The sequence below is a fragment of the Mesocricetus auratus genome, unplaced genomic scaffold, assembly GCF_017639785.1.
Source record: "Mesocricetus auratus isolate SY011 unplaced genomic scaffold, BCM_Maur_2.0 Super-Scaffold_100008, whole genome shotgun sequence".
NCBI classification, from domain to species: domain Eukaryota; kingdom Metazoa; phylum Chordata; class Mammalia; order Rodentia; family Cricetidae; genus Mesocricetus; species Mesocricetus auratus.
This window is the reverse complement of record NW_024429192.1, coordinates 46,587,722-46,601,409: the sequence shown is the minus strand read 5'-3', so window position 1 is coordinate 46,601,409 and position 13,688 is coordinate 46,587,722. Positions and strand designations below refer to the sequence as shown.

Here is a 13,688-nt window from a genome sequence, read left to right as displayed (position 1 = left end):
TTTGCTGTCCCCTAGTAGGACCTGCAGACAGGCTCAAGAGCACTACTTGGATACTATCCTATGACAGTTCTTCCTGTAACACAAGCCTCTGCCTGTCTTTTCAGGGGTTCTTTGAAGTCTTGGTCTCCCTACCACTCTTACACTTTTTTTGCAGACTAGAGAATAGACTTTGTGCTAAGGTCTCTGTTTGGCTTCCTCTAGAGTGGTAGCCTGAGATACCCAGGCCCTCTTTAACATCTGGAAAGGCTAAGAGCAGTGTGCTGCAAAGAACACAGTTAAGTCCCAAGGTGACCTTGCTCAGGGAGCCTGTAGAAATCACACCAGGCCCATTTCTTGATCCCACACTACCTCAAAGGTCTGTGGTCTTATAATGGGAGAGATAGCCTTTCAGATTTTTGCCATGATCTTGACATATTTTCCCAATTGACAGGATGTACAACACCTGTCTCTTTTTGGTCTGTATTGATCTTTAGTAAGCAACTGCTGGGACATATCTTACATATTTCTTCTCTGTCTTTCCCTGGCCAGGCAGAAACTTTCCTCCCAAATTTCCTACCTCCTTTTCTCTTTTAAATAATTTCTATCATCAGATCAAATTAAAAATTCTTTTTTATAGATAATGAAATTGTCTTTATTAGGAATCAGTCTGAAAACAAATTGTCTCAACTTTTTTTGGATCACAATGTATTTAAAAAAGGGTAAGTCTCCACAAAGGTACTAGAGCAACCTGAAACTACAGATACATATTTTTTCTCACATTCTTTTTTCTTTTTCTTTAATTTAATTTAAATTAGAAACACGTTTGCTTCACATGTCAATCCTAGTTCCTTCTTCCTCCCCTCCTCTCCTTCCCCACTTCAACCCTCCCCTAAAAATTCTTTAAACTATGGCTTTTTGTATTTTATGTAGAAATGGCTCTTCTTATATCAAAAACAAAAAAGTGATTATGCCTACTTAATCCTTCAGCCATAGGAAGGTCTCTACACATTATCTAAACATTTTATAGATGAAAATATAGGCTAACACGTGACTATCATCCAAAATAGAAAAAAACATGCAAATTTGAGTATTTAGCTGCCCCTCACATGCTTGAACTACTAGAATATATACTGAAGTACCTATCAAGTTGTGTGGTAGTAAATCATTAGGCTATATTTTAATTAAGCACCTCATATTCTTTCAGATTACCAGAAGAGGAAATATGACTGAGAGAGGTCATGACTAAGAGCACATACTTTGTGAGCAATTCACAAACCTGTACATGCCCTTATCACATTATATGACTCAGATGCCTGTCTTTTCTAGTGTGTATAACATAAACAATCTAAGTTCATTTATGGGTCTTTAAGGGTTGGAGTAACTCCAGTCTATAAACATTTATTGAGCACTGTCTGTGTGCCTGGTTCTGATAACTACTGGTGATAAACAGAAAAAAAAACATATATATATTTTTGTCTCACTTGTCACTGAGGGAAGACCACACAAATAAAATACAAAAATATAAATCTGGAGAAGTGCTAAGGCGTTTGAGCCTGGGGAATCTGAAAAGGGGGGGGTTGAGGGGAGAGGATGCTTAGCCTGTGCTTGAGCAGGAAGAACATGTGTAAACACAAAACATCTGCTACAGATGTTTACATCTTATACGTAGCCATGTTGAGAATTTGGGTTATACAAATAATGCCTTGTCCCTTTGCTCTGGAATTGAATCCATCTCATCTATCATATTTTCTGAATTTTAGAAAGCAATGTTTATTTATGTAGAATTGTACCACTGTTAAGTGCCTAACTGTAGCCTCCAAAATAATCCTCTATAGGGAATCACAAGATGTTGTGGACTTGACTTCAGCTATGAGAAGCTAAACAAGTTTCTGGAAGCATATTCCAAGGGATTCATTAGGAGTTCTTACTGAGCAGGGGGAGACCTGGGCTGCTGACCAGGCATCTTCATCATGTTGAATGTGCAAGGTTTCAGAATAGCTAAAGCTATACTCAGGCTGCTTGATGGCACTGGGAAGGGGGATAGACAAGTTCCAGAGGAAAAGAGGAAGAACTGAGGAGAGCATTAAAAGGATGGGCTGGACTTCAGTGGAAGCAATGAATGAATCAGCTTCAGGGAAATAGCCGCTCAGATCTGAAGCTATATCTGCTGCTTCTATCTGTTTCCCAGGCCAGGTCAACAGTGACTTTGTGTTTGGACTTAGTTATATTATTCTTAACCCAACCATGAACAAATATGTAATAATGAGAATAAAATCTGGGGATTCCTGAGGAGTTAGTCAAGACAACTGTGCTCAGAAATATGCAAATATAAATAACACACAGGGACTCTGTTAGTTACAATGCTGTAGGCTAATGTCCAGGGCTTCTCATTGGCTAGTTCTGACTTAATTATTAACCAATAATTACTAATATATATTTCTATAAGGACTTATCTTTCCGAGGACAGCATCCTGACCTGTCCTTTCTTCCTCAGGATCACATGGTAACCCTTCTTCACTACATTTCCCAGAATCCCCCTAGACTCCTAGTCCCACCTATCTTGCTTCCCTATTGGCCAACAGTGCTTTATTCATCAACATATACACAAAAGGACTTCCCCCATCAAAAAGGGGGTATCTCAATCAACTTCTAATGTGATGTGTGCTCATTTACTCTTTCAGTAATTATTCTGAACTATTTATTGTTTGTTTGCTTGTTTAAGACAGGGTCATCCTCTGTCCAGGTTATTTGTTTTATGGCTTAGGAATGTCACACATGTGGTGCTCTGAAACAGCAGAATTGCATTACCTTGAAATTCTGGAGACCAGAAGTCAAGCAAGGCTTTGTCATGTCTGAGTTCCTCAAACACTCCAGAAAGCTGTCCCTGGCCTGTTTCAGTTTTTGTTGAAGTCAGACAATTTTTGGCTTATGACTCTATTGTTCCAATCCCTGCTTCCATTGGACTTAAAGCATTTTCAGGTCAACTGTTTCTGCAGGTACCTCCAGTTCCGTCTGGTTCATTTGCTCATCTCTCCTCCCTCTCTGCAACTGGATTCCGTGAGTATGGCTTAGCTGTAGGTGCCTGTTTCTGCTTCGATCAGCTCTAGGAATAATAACCAAGATAGTCATCAATCTCATTATAGGGGAAGGGCATCAAATGCAGCCTCTCCACCACTGCCTAGATTCTTGGTTGGGGTCACCCCTGTGGATCCCCTACCATTTCCTCTGTGCCTGACCTCTCTCCAAACCTGTACTGGCTCCCTTTATCAAGGCATCTCCTTTCTTGCCCTCCTCTATTCCTCCCCCGTCTCAGCCCTCCTGTTCTCCCCTTATCCCCTTTCCATCGCTCTCCTCTCTTCCCCCATGCTGCCAATTTGTTCAGAGGTTCTTGTCCCCTCCCTTTCTTTGGGGAACCATGCTCTTTTCTCTTGGGGTCCTCCTTGTTTCCTGGCTTCTCTGGTGGTGTGGATTGTAGACTGGTAATCATTTGTTCTATGTCTGAAAACCATATATGAGTGAGTACATACCATACTTGTCTTTTTGTGACTGGGTTACCTCACTCAGGATGGTTTCTTCTAGTGCCATACATTTGCCTGTAAATTTCAAGATTCCATTGTTTTTTTTTTCTGCTGAGTAGTACTCCATTGTGTAAATGTACCACATTTTCTCTATCCACTCTTCAGTTGAGGTCCATCTAGGTTGCTTCCAGGTTCTGGCTGGAATGAACATAGCTGAACATATGTCCTTGATGTATGAACGTGCATTCTTTGGGTATATGACCAGAAGAGGAATTGCTGCATCTTGAGGTAGACTCATTCCCATTTTCCTGAGAAACTGTCATTCTGATTTCCAAAGTGGTTATATAAGTTTGCACTCCCAGTGGAGGAGTGTTCCTCTTTCTCCACATCCTCTCCAGCATAGATTGTCATTAGTGTTTTTTATTTTAGCCATTCCGGCCAGTGAAGACAGCACGTGGGCCCTAAAGTGGGGAAACCAGCATTGGACTGAACCAAGCCCTCTGAATGTGGGTGCCAGCTAGGAGGCCAAGGCAGTCTATGGAACCTCTAACAGAGGAGCCAGTGTTTATTCCTAGCTCACAAATAGACTTTGGGAGCCCATTCCCTATGGAGGGATACTATTGCAGCCCAGATGCAGAAAGGAGGACCTTGGCCCTCCTCAAACTTTGATGATCCCCTGTGAATGTCTCACTATCCCTGGGGAGTGGGTGGGGGTGGATTGGGGGGTCAGTGGGAAAGCATGGAAGGATGGGAGAGTGAGGGAACGAGGGATGGATATGTAAATAAAAGTGTCTCTAAATTTTAAAAAAAACTAAAATTAAAAAAAAGCATTTTCAGATCCCAAGATGGCCTTATCTCAAGAGCCTTATCTTAATTTCTACATACATGACCCATTTTCCAAAAAAGTCATATTCATTGATTCTGGGGGCAAGAGTGGGGACCTATACTTTGACAATTAAACCCACTACAACCACCAAAGAATACATCTGTTTCCTCTTCCCTGGATTTTCTTTAATTTGTCTCAATGCATCTTTCAACTCTTCTCTTGTAAGACAAAGGAGGAAATGATTACCATTACTGAACACCTATTGTGTTTCAAGCATATGTCAAAATAATATTGTAATGTGTTCATTTCTGTTTTCCCCTTTCTTAGTTGTTAACATTCCCTTTTCCTGTTTTTTAACAGAGGACGACTTTGCTCCCTGTCTCAGGAAAAGGCGTGGGGAACTATCATTAACTTACTCGTATAATGCAAAGTGCTAAATTGGTAAGCTCTAGGGCAAGGAAAAGCGGGGAGCAGAGTGCAGATATGGAGAGCTCTGGAAGCTCTATGAGCAAAGACTACATGGGTAGATGCAATGGTATTTGTAAGCAGTAGGTTAGAAAACTGCATGGAGATTATGTAATCTGTCTCAACCTGTTGTACTGAACATAACCCTCTGGTCTGATTTATAAGATTCTGAAGTAGGGCATTCTCCCAGACGACAGACACTATTACAAAATGTCAGCTGCTTTTCCACGCCCAATTCTGCATGAAGGCACTTGAGAAAATTTCCCAGCAACCTAAAACCTCATCATTATCTGTATATGCGTACCCTTGAGTAAATTCTGGTCATTAATGTGCAAAATATGGAGGTCAGATATGATATATCCGGAGGTCCCTTTGGTTCAGTGGTATTACTGTCATCTGAGTGGGGGCGGGGGTAGGGTAGGGGGTTGGAATGTATATCCTTCAATGTGGGAAAACAACAGAATCTAGAAATAGCATCCAATTCCCCTGTTCCCTTCATGTTGTGTAACATTAGCAAAGCCAGGAAATCTCTGTATGAGTTTGACATACAGTTTACACTGGCCCAAGTAAAATATGTCAAGCCCCAAGGAATCAGATTTCTCTCTGTGAGACCTATAAATCAGTTTAAATGAGTGTATCTTAAGTTACTTCAATGCATTGTAAACTAGAATGAAGAAGCAACACAAACTCCCTCTATCTCAAAGGTCTTCTGGTACACAACAGCCTCCCCTCCCTGTCCTGTTCCTACCGACACCATATCCCTATGCCCTATGTGTCTTCCCTTTAGCCAGACCAAGTGTTTCACAGTTGTTCCCTCTGCACATGCTAGTCTGACTTCATGGAATATTTGCTAGCCATACTATATTTCATCACTGTTCCAAGGTGTGGAAATCTCCCAGAGCCTTGTGGGAACACCAGACCTTGAGCAGAGACCCACTTCCCCTTCTGCCTGGGAGTAGGCAGCTGTAAGACAATGTTTACTAAAAACATGTTTACTAAAAACAATACAATGCCTGGGGGCAATAAGTTCCTGGAAAAGGCCTGCCCACAGAAACCACCCTGAGCTCGACCTTGTCCAAAGACTAACCGCCTCTTCTGCCACGCCCAGATCAGTTTTTGGTGTCAGAGCGGAACCAGCCAGGGGAGAGAGGAGAGCAGAAGCTTCTCTGGTGGGAGCCTTTCTTAGGAAGTTTTCTTGAACCTTTTTGGGGCCTGCTTAAAGTTTTCTTTACATCGTTGAACAAGTCTCTGTGTTGTCAATCCCTGACACCCTCCGCACGTTCTCGGACACAGGCCGCGCAGCAGACGCGACAAGCCTCTCTAGAGAAAGGATCCTGTCTTATTTTACACCATTATAGCTAAGTAGGATACCTTGTTCATATCTGTTAGAACAAACTAAGGAACAACAACCTATTTTTTGACATGAATGTCTAGCCACATGGAGGCGGAGACTAAAGGCAGTTTTATTATGTTTCCTGATTTGACCTCAGAGTAGAAGCACATCTCTTTTTAGCTCATTCTACCATTCCTCAGTTCACCCAAGTTGGCTTCCTCTTTTATTCTCTCAGCTTCATTGAGCTCCAGTGAAATAGTTCTTGAAGGGATGCTATAGGATACAATGCAAGTGTCTCCCAAAGATTCAGGTTGTAAATGCTTGGTGCCCAGTTTGAGACTGTGGAGACTATAGGAGTAGGGTCCTGGCCATGGCTATAGCACACTAGGGATGCGTTGAAGATTATAGCCTCCCCTGACCTCAGGATAACTCTCTTCTTTATGGTTCACTGCCATGTGAATAGTAGGTACCACCATGCATGGAGTCACTCAGCCATGTCATCTCCATGATGATGGGCTAAAATGATTCTGAAACCCTGAGACAAATGAAACTTCCTCCTTGCTCCATCCTCCTTCTTCCTCTTTCTTCTCCCCAGCTTGCTCTCTCTCTCTCTCTCCATCCTCCCTCCTTCTCTCTGTCCCTCCCTCCTTCTCTCCTTCCGTCCTTCTCTCCCTTCCTCCCTCCCTTCTTTCTTCCTTCCTTCCTTCCTTTCTTTCTTTCTTTCTTTCTTTCTTTCTTTCTTTCTTTCTTTCTTTCTTTCTTTCTTTCTTTCTTTCTTCTTTCATCAGAATCTAGTGTAACCCAGGGAATTTTTCATCTCTGAATAGCTAAGGGTGACCTTCAACTCCTGATCCTCCTGTCACCACCTTTCTAGTCACGTGATTGCAAGGCTGCATCACCACATTTGACGGAGGAATGATATTTTTATATATCTATAATAACTGTCAAATGCAGCCTTATTCTATTATCCCTTTACTTTACAAAATAGTGGTACAAACTATTGTTTAATAACCGAACTAGAATTCAGGTACTACTTCCTGGAGATATTCTTTAAAGGTTTAAAATAACAAAACCACAGCTTTTAAAATGATGTTTCTCCCAGTTCCCTCTCCCTCCCCTTCTCCCCCGACCCCTCTACCCCCCCAACTCCCCACTCCACTCCACCCCCCTTGCGCTCCCCAGGGAGTGAGTATAAGGCCTTCCATGAGGGATTTTCAGAGTCTGTCATATCATCCCAGGCAGGCCCTAGGTCCTCCCCCATGTGTTTGCTGGTTTATAACTGGTAAAGTTACCAGTTGCTGCCTTGTGAGCAGCAATCTACACTATGCCCGATTTAGATGGCAAAACCCCCAACACAAATTGGCTGCTTTTGTTACCAGTGTATGATACTTTGCAATTTCTTCCTGAAGCCAATAATTCATAATCTTGATAATCTCATAGCTGGGTGGGGATTATGTCATGAAACCTCAGCTTGATTAGACGTGCCTCATAATGTCACCATGTCAGCTGATTTAAAAGTTAAGTTTTGTTTGTCCTTTCTTTTCCAGGAAGCACCTGTCACCAAGTTTGCCAATGTGATGTCTGTTTGGGACCTTCATGAGAGAAGGATAGAGCTGACTCTCCAAAATTATCCTCTGACTTCTGCATGTTCACTGAGGCATGAATGAATACACATGCACACAGACTAAACTAAGTTTTAAAAAGTAATATATTGTGAAAAATTGAACCAAATAAAGAGTGATCATTCTAATATCAAATGTGATAAAGAATACAATTTCACAAATTAGATGTCGTTTTTAAACTTGACAAAAATGATCATAGTGGCTTTTCTGGATACTGAGCTGTATAGTGGATTAGATTTCTTTCTTCTGTATCTTGTATGCCTTGTAATTTTTTTATTAATTTATTTTTTACATTTCAATCACAGTTCCACCTCCCCTCCTTCTGCTCCCCCCACACCCTCCCACCTCCCATCTGCTCCTTGGAGGGGGTAAGCCCTCCCCTAGGAAGTCTACTAAGTCTGTCCCATAATCTCTTGAGGTAGAACTAAGGTACCTCTTTACCCCTGGGTCTAGGCTGAGCAAGGTATCTCTCCATATAGAATAGGCTCCACTAAGTCAGTTTGTACAATTAGTGTTAGATCTTGGACCCATTGCCAGTGACCTCATATATTGTCCCAACTGCACCACTGTCACCTATATGAAGCGAGTCTAGTTTGGTCTTATGCAGGTTCCCCATTTGTCAGACCTGAGTCACTAGCTTGGGTCACCTGATTCGGTGAATTTCTCCATCATGGTCCTGACTTTTGTTCATATTCTCATTCTTCCCTGACTTCGATTGTACTCCAGGAGCTTGGCCCAATGCCTTGTAACTTTATCCTTCTGTACTTCATAGCATTTTTCAGGTGTTCAGATTCTCTCTAGTCAAAGCAAGAAGGAAAACAGACATTTTTATGGTTACAATCAGAAAGGAGACTATCAGTTCCTTCAGGAAAGAAATGGTCCTTCTTCTAGTGTTCATGAGCACACTAACAATGGCTAAAAATGAGTAGAAAGTATTCAAAATGAGCAGAAGGGGCAAGTGATTTTGTATTGGGTGATGATTAAGGGATCCAAGAATAAAGGCCAAGGAGTTGCAGTGTTAGCTACTTTTCTGTTGCTGTTATAAAACACCATGACCAATGCAATTTAAGAAAGAAAGGCTTTTAAATTATGATTCCAGAGGAATGTCAAGGAAATGATGGCATGGTAATATGAACTACAAGCTAGGGGGAAAGCAATGAAAGAGATATCTTGATAGAGGGAACCATTATAGGGTTGGGGAGAAATCCAATGCTAGAGAAATTTTCAGGAATCCACGTGGATACCCCAGATAAGACTCCTAGCAATAGTAAAGAGAGTGTCTAAACAGGCCTTCCCCTTTAATCATATTAATGGCTATCCTAGTTGTCACCACAGAACCTTTATCTAGTACTAATGGAAGTAGATGCAGTGATCCACAGCCAAGCACTGGGCTGAGCTCCTGGAGTTCAGTTAAAGAGAGGGAGGAAGCATCACATGAACAGGGTAGGTCAAGATTATGATGGGAAAACCCCAAAGACAACTGACTCGAACTTGTTGAGCTCATGGACTATGGACCGACATCTGGGAAACGTGCATGAGACTGAACTAGACCCTCTGAATGAGAGTAATAGTTATGAGGGAGGGGGTTTGCTGGCAGTGTCACCATGACCTATCCCTAGTGCATGAGCTGTTCTTTGGAGTCCATTCCCTATGGTGGGATACCTTGCTCAGCCTTGACACAAAGGAGAGATGCTTGGTCCTGTCTCAACTTGGTATGCCAGACTTTGTTGACTCCCCAAGAAAGGCTTTACCCCTCTGAGAAGTGAATGGGGTGTGGGAAGAGGGAGGGGAAACTGGGGTTGGTATGTAAAATGAAAAATAAAATTTTTTAAATAAAATAAAATAAATGAAGGAAATGGTTTTCTATCTGAGCTGGGGCCGTAGACCAGACTCTACCAGACCACTTAAGAATCATAACAACTGCTCCGACCTGCCGGCACAAGTCAACATGGGCTATCCTGGGGGGACAGGAGACACAGGAATGGGAGCAAGACAACATGGCTAATCAAGCTCTATTTATTGAGGATTTCGTACAACCTTATATAGGGGAATGAGGTAGGGGGATGGGGCAGAGGAATGCAAGACACTGAGGGTGGGGTGGGCAGAGGAATGCAGAATATTGTTAAAGGCAGGAAGCATTAAGAGATGGGTTACCTTTGGTGCATAGTTTGACTGCAGGAGGTCACCTGAGAAATGGCTTTAGGCTGAGAAATGGAAACTTACTGAGACCTGGTAAATGGGAACTTACTGAGGCCAGTACTTGAGCTTTGGCCTAAGACTCAAGGTCCCAAACAAACAACACTGCAACCATGTCCAGAATCATGTGGTGTCTGAAGAACTTGGCCAGAGCAGCTGGGTTTCAGCACAACTCTGCAACTAGACTGGAAAGGCATGGCTGCTCCCAGAAAAACTGAGCTCTGTTTTATTGAGTTCCAAATTTATTTATTTGTTTGCTTATTTATTTATTAGCTAAAAAACAAGTGAAGACTAGCACATTAAAACTGTATGTGGTTTTGTCATTCATAAGTGGGACTTTTCTAATTTCTTGACTAACGTGAATCATAAAGAAAAATATTAAAGAAACTTGACCTTTGGCCATCTCCTGACGGAGTTACCTCTGGTTTAGTAATATGAGTCTGGAGAAAGAACCTTCGGGGTCAGTTGTGACATCCTATTAAATCATCTGAAACATGACGGTCATCATGGAAAAGGTCTTATTGAGACTTGAAGGTTGGTGCTAATGTCAGCTTGACAGGACGTAGAATCATCTGGAAGATGGGCTGTGAGTGTCGTTTCCTTTGGACTAATTGATGTGGAAAACCCCATCTTCAGCAGAGTCAAGACCATTCCCTGGGCAGGGATCCAGGATTGTGTAAGACAGACAAATCAAAGAGTGTGTTCTGCTTCATGATGTAACATGACCAGCTCCCTCTAGCTGCTATGGCTGTGATCCCATTACCAATCCCCCCTCAACACACACACAGACCACTATAAGCCACTGATCCCTTTTGGCTTTTGTCAGAGTGCTCTATTACAGTGACAGGAAAAGAAATCCTGAAACATTGCAAAACTGTGCCAGGAAAGCCAACTTCACATAAGTGGGTTTTTGAACTTTTGCTTGCCCTTTTGTTTCTCGGCACAGAAAAATGCCAACTCATACTGGTTCTGCCTGCATCTCATCATCTCCTAAAGCCAGGAGTTTCTCTTTCTGTTTAGTCAGATCACAGTTCCTACAGCCTGGCCTTGAGTGTCCTCCTTACATTGAGTCTGCCTCTGTGTTAGTGTTGAGGAGCTGGAAAAGGACACTGAGGAAAAGAGGCTGTGCTGTGTCAGTTGGGGGTTTTGAGGTCACGGGAAGAATTTACTCAGCACATGAACATTATAGGCTCCACCAGCCATTCTTTGAACCTTGAGTCTGTCCAGAGAAGCAGACTTACTGCAGTTCTGTTTATACTGGACCCACTGAGCGCTGTTTTTAATTGGATTTAGTGACCAGCCCATAAATGCCAGGAACAGAATATGATTTTGCAATTGTGCATGTACTTTTTTTCATGTGTGCCTCTCTCTCTCTCCGTGTGTGTGTGTGTGTGTGTGTGTGTGTGTGTGTGTGTGTGTGTGTGTTTGTTGTTCAGATGTCTATCTGTGTTCAGGTATCTATCTATCTATCTATCTATCTATCTATCTATCTATCTATCTATCTATCTACATGTCAGGGTCTTTCACTGATCCTAGAGCTCCCAGGGATCCTCTGGTCTGCCTCCTAGCCCTGGGGCTACTGACAGAGGACCTGAACTGGATACCAACACTCACATCAAAAGTTGGGTATGGTGGTGCCTGATTATAATCCAGAGAACCCAGTGGTGCCTCAGAACTGGAATTACAGGCATGCACCAATGCACATGGGTTTAATATGGGTGCTGGAGACTGATACTCAGGTCCTTATGCTTGTGCAATAAAAACCTTACTGACTAAGTCATCTCCCCAGCTCCATAACTGCCAGGTCTTTAAAGTTATTCCCTACTGGAAAATTTAGTCACATATGCCTCTATAGGATAGAAAGGATGCCCCAGGACCAAGATGTAGGAATTTCTCCTCCTTCACATCATTTGTGAATGAAAAAACTTCACTAAAGGAATATTTATTGGATGACTGATTGGTTTGACTTGATTTAGACAGGGTTTTAAGTATTTTAAACTGGTCTTGAACTTGCTATGTAGGCAAGGGTGACCTTGAATTTATCATCTGCCTACTGCCACCTCCTAGGTTCTGTGATTGCAGGTGTGCAGCTGCATACCTGGCTTGTGCAATGTTGGGGATTGAATTTGAGGCTTTATACATGCTAGACAAGCAAGTGCCTTACCAGCTGAGCAATATCCCCAGCCAATCAAAGTATTCCTCACAATGTTTACAATGAGGGAAGCAGATAATAAATAGAACAAACATGTACCGTGTATGGTATGCTAGCTAGGGAGGTGAACAGTGAAGGAAAACCCATGAAGGGAGGAAGGGTATTTTGTCAGCAGAAAGGCTGTGAGGCAATCTATAGGAGAAACTTTAAGCAGGGAGTCCAAGTAGCAGGACTTTGGGGTAGAAATGCACCTTGAATACTGGCAAAATGTCAGAGATGCTAGTGACCAGAAATGACACTAAAGCATACTGAGGAAATAATTTTGGAAGTGTCTTTGGAAAGTGGAATCCTTGTCTTGATAAGAAAATCTAGAGGAAAAAGTTGTTTCAAGAGAACTATGTTGTTTGGGGGGGGTCTTGTTTGTTTGTTTGTTTGTTTGTTTGGTTTTGGTTTTTCTTTTTAGTTTAGTTTAATTTAGTTTGCCCTGCTTTGCTGTGCTTGAGAAAAGGCATTGCTACATTTCCCTGGCTGGTCTGGAACTTACTATGTAAAGAAAGCCTACAGTGTCTAGTAATAGCATACCTTTTGTTCTCTTTGTGCCCATGTTTATGAATCATTCTCAGGGGCCGGTGACTAACTTGTGGGAGAACCAAGCCTCACCTTCAGATTCAGCTCAGCACCAGAGTTCTTTTGTTTCCCCCGGTTCTGAATGGGCTTACCACCACCACGGAAATTTTCTAAAATTTTAGCAAGGATGTGTGTGACATAATTATCATGAACTAAAAAGTTCACAACTTTCCCAAGTTTGCTTTAATATGCAAAGTTCAAACTATTCTTTCTAATTCATAAATACAAAAAAAAAGAAAGAAAGAAAGAAAGGCCTTCATAGCTGACCCTTCAGAATGGGTGGGAGAGGGATGGTCTAGGAGAGGTACTAGAAGGAAGCCTGCTGAGAAGAAACATGGTGTGGCACTCCACGATCATTTGCTTCCTTAGACAAGGAGGCTTGCTCTTCATTGCCCTCCCTTCTCTTGTCATTTCTCTCTCTAATCCTGCTTATTTTCTGTCTCCATTGAACACACCTGTCTTAGCTCCAAGTGCCTGGATGTCAGCTAGGCAACTGAAAAGCCATTTAACATGTTGATTTAAATTGAACTGTTAACAAACCATAAAGATTAATTTGGGGCTCTCTGAAGTTTTCGAACTTGGAAGATGACCTGCAAGGAAGGCAAAGGTCCTTAATGACGAAAAACTTAGGTAAGATGAAGATAGCTGTGTAGAAAGGAGTTGCTTTAAGAAAGGCATACACAGCAGCATTACCTGTACTTTAGCATTGTTCCAAGACCATTTCAATGGGTCTTCTGAATGAAAATTACTTTCACAATAGCACCAATGTACTGTTTATTCTTTTTTCTCTCTTTTAATTAAATTTTTTTTATTTTACATACTAACCCCAGTTCCCCTTCCCTCCTTTTCTCCCCTCACCCCCTACCCTTTCACCTCCTGTCTTCCCCCTTTACCATCCCTATTCACTCCTCAGAAGGGTAAGTCCTTCCTTGGGGAGTCAACAAAGTCTGGCATACCAAGTTGAGGCAGG

General features: G+C 42.1%; 1 long non-coding RNA gene across 3 annotated transcripts in view; it reads right to left on the bottom strand.

The window, feature by feature from the left end:
- The window catches only part of LOC110341777, a 51,597-nt gene that overhangs the window by 36,361 nt on the left and 1,548 nt on the right, over positions 1 to 13,688 (bottom strand). The window contains exons 2-3 of one of the 3 annotated variants that reach the window (XR_005878916.1): positions 8,391 to 8,540; positions 2,788 to 3,082 (exon numbers count right to left, since the gene is read on the bottom strand). This is a non-coding gene — a long non-coding RNA (uncharacterized LOC110341777). Of the gene's footprint in view, positions 1 to 2,787; positions 3,083 to 3,506; positions 3,567 to 8,390; positions 13,527 to 13,688 lie in introns of those variants that run through there. The other 2 variants (XR_005878915.1, XR_005878917.1) reach the window with 2 other exon arrangements.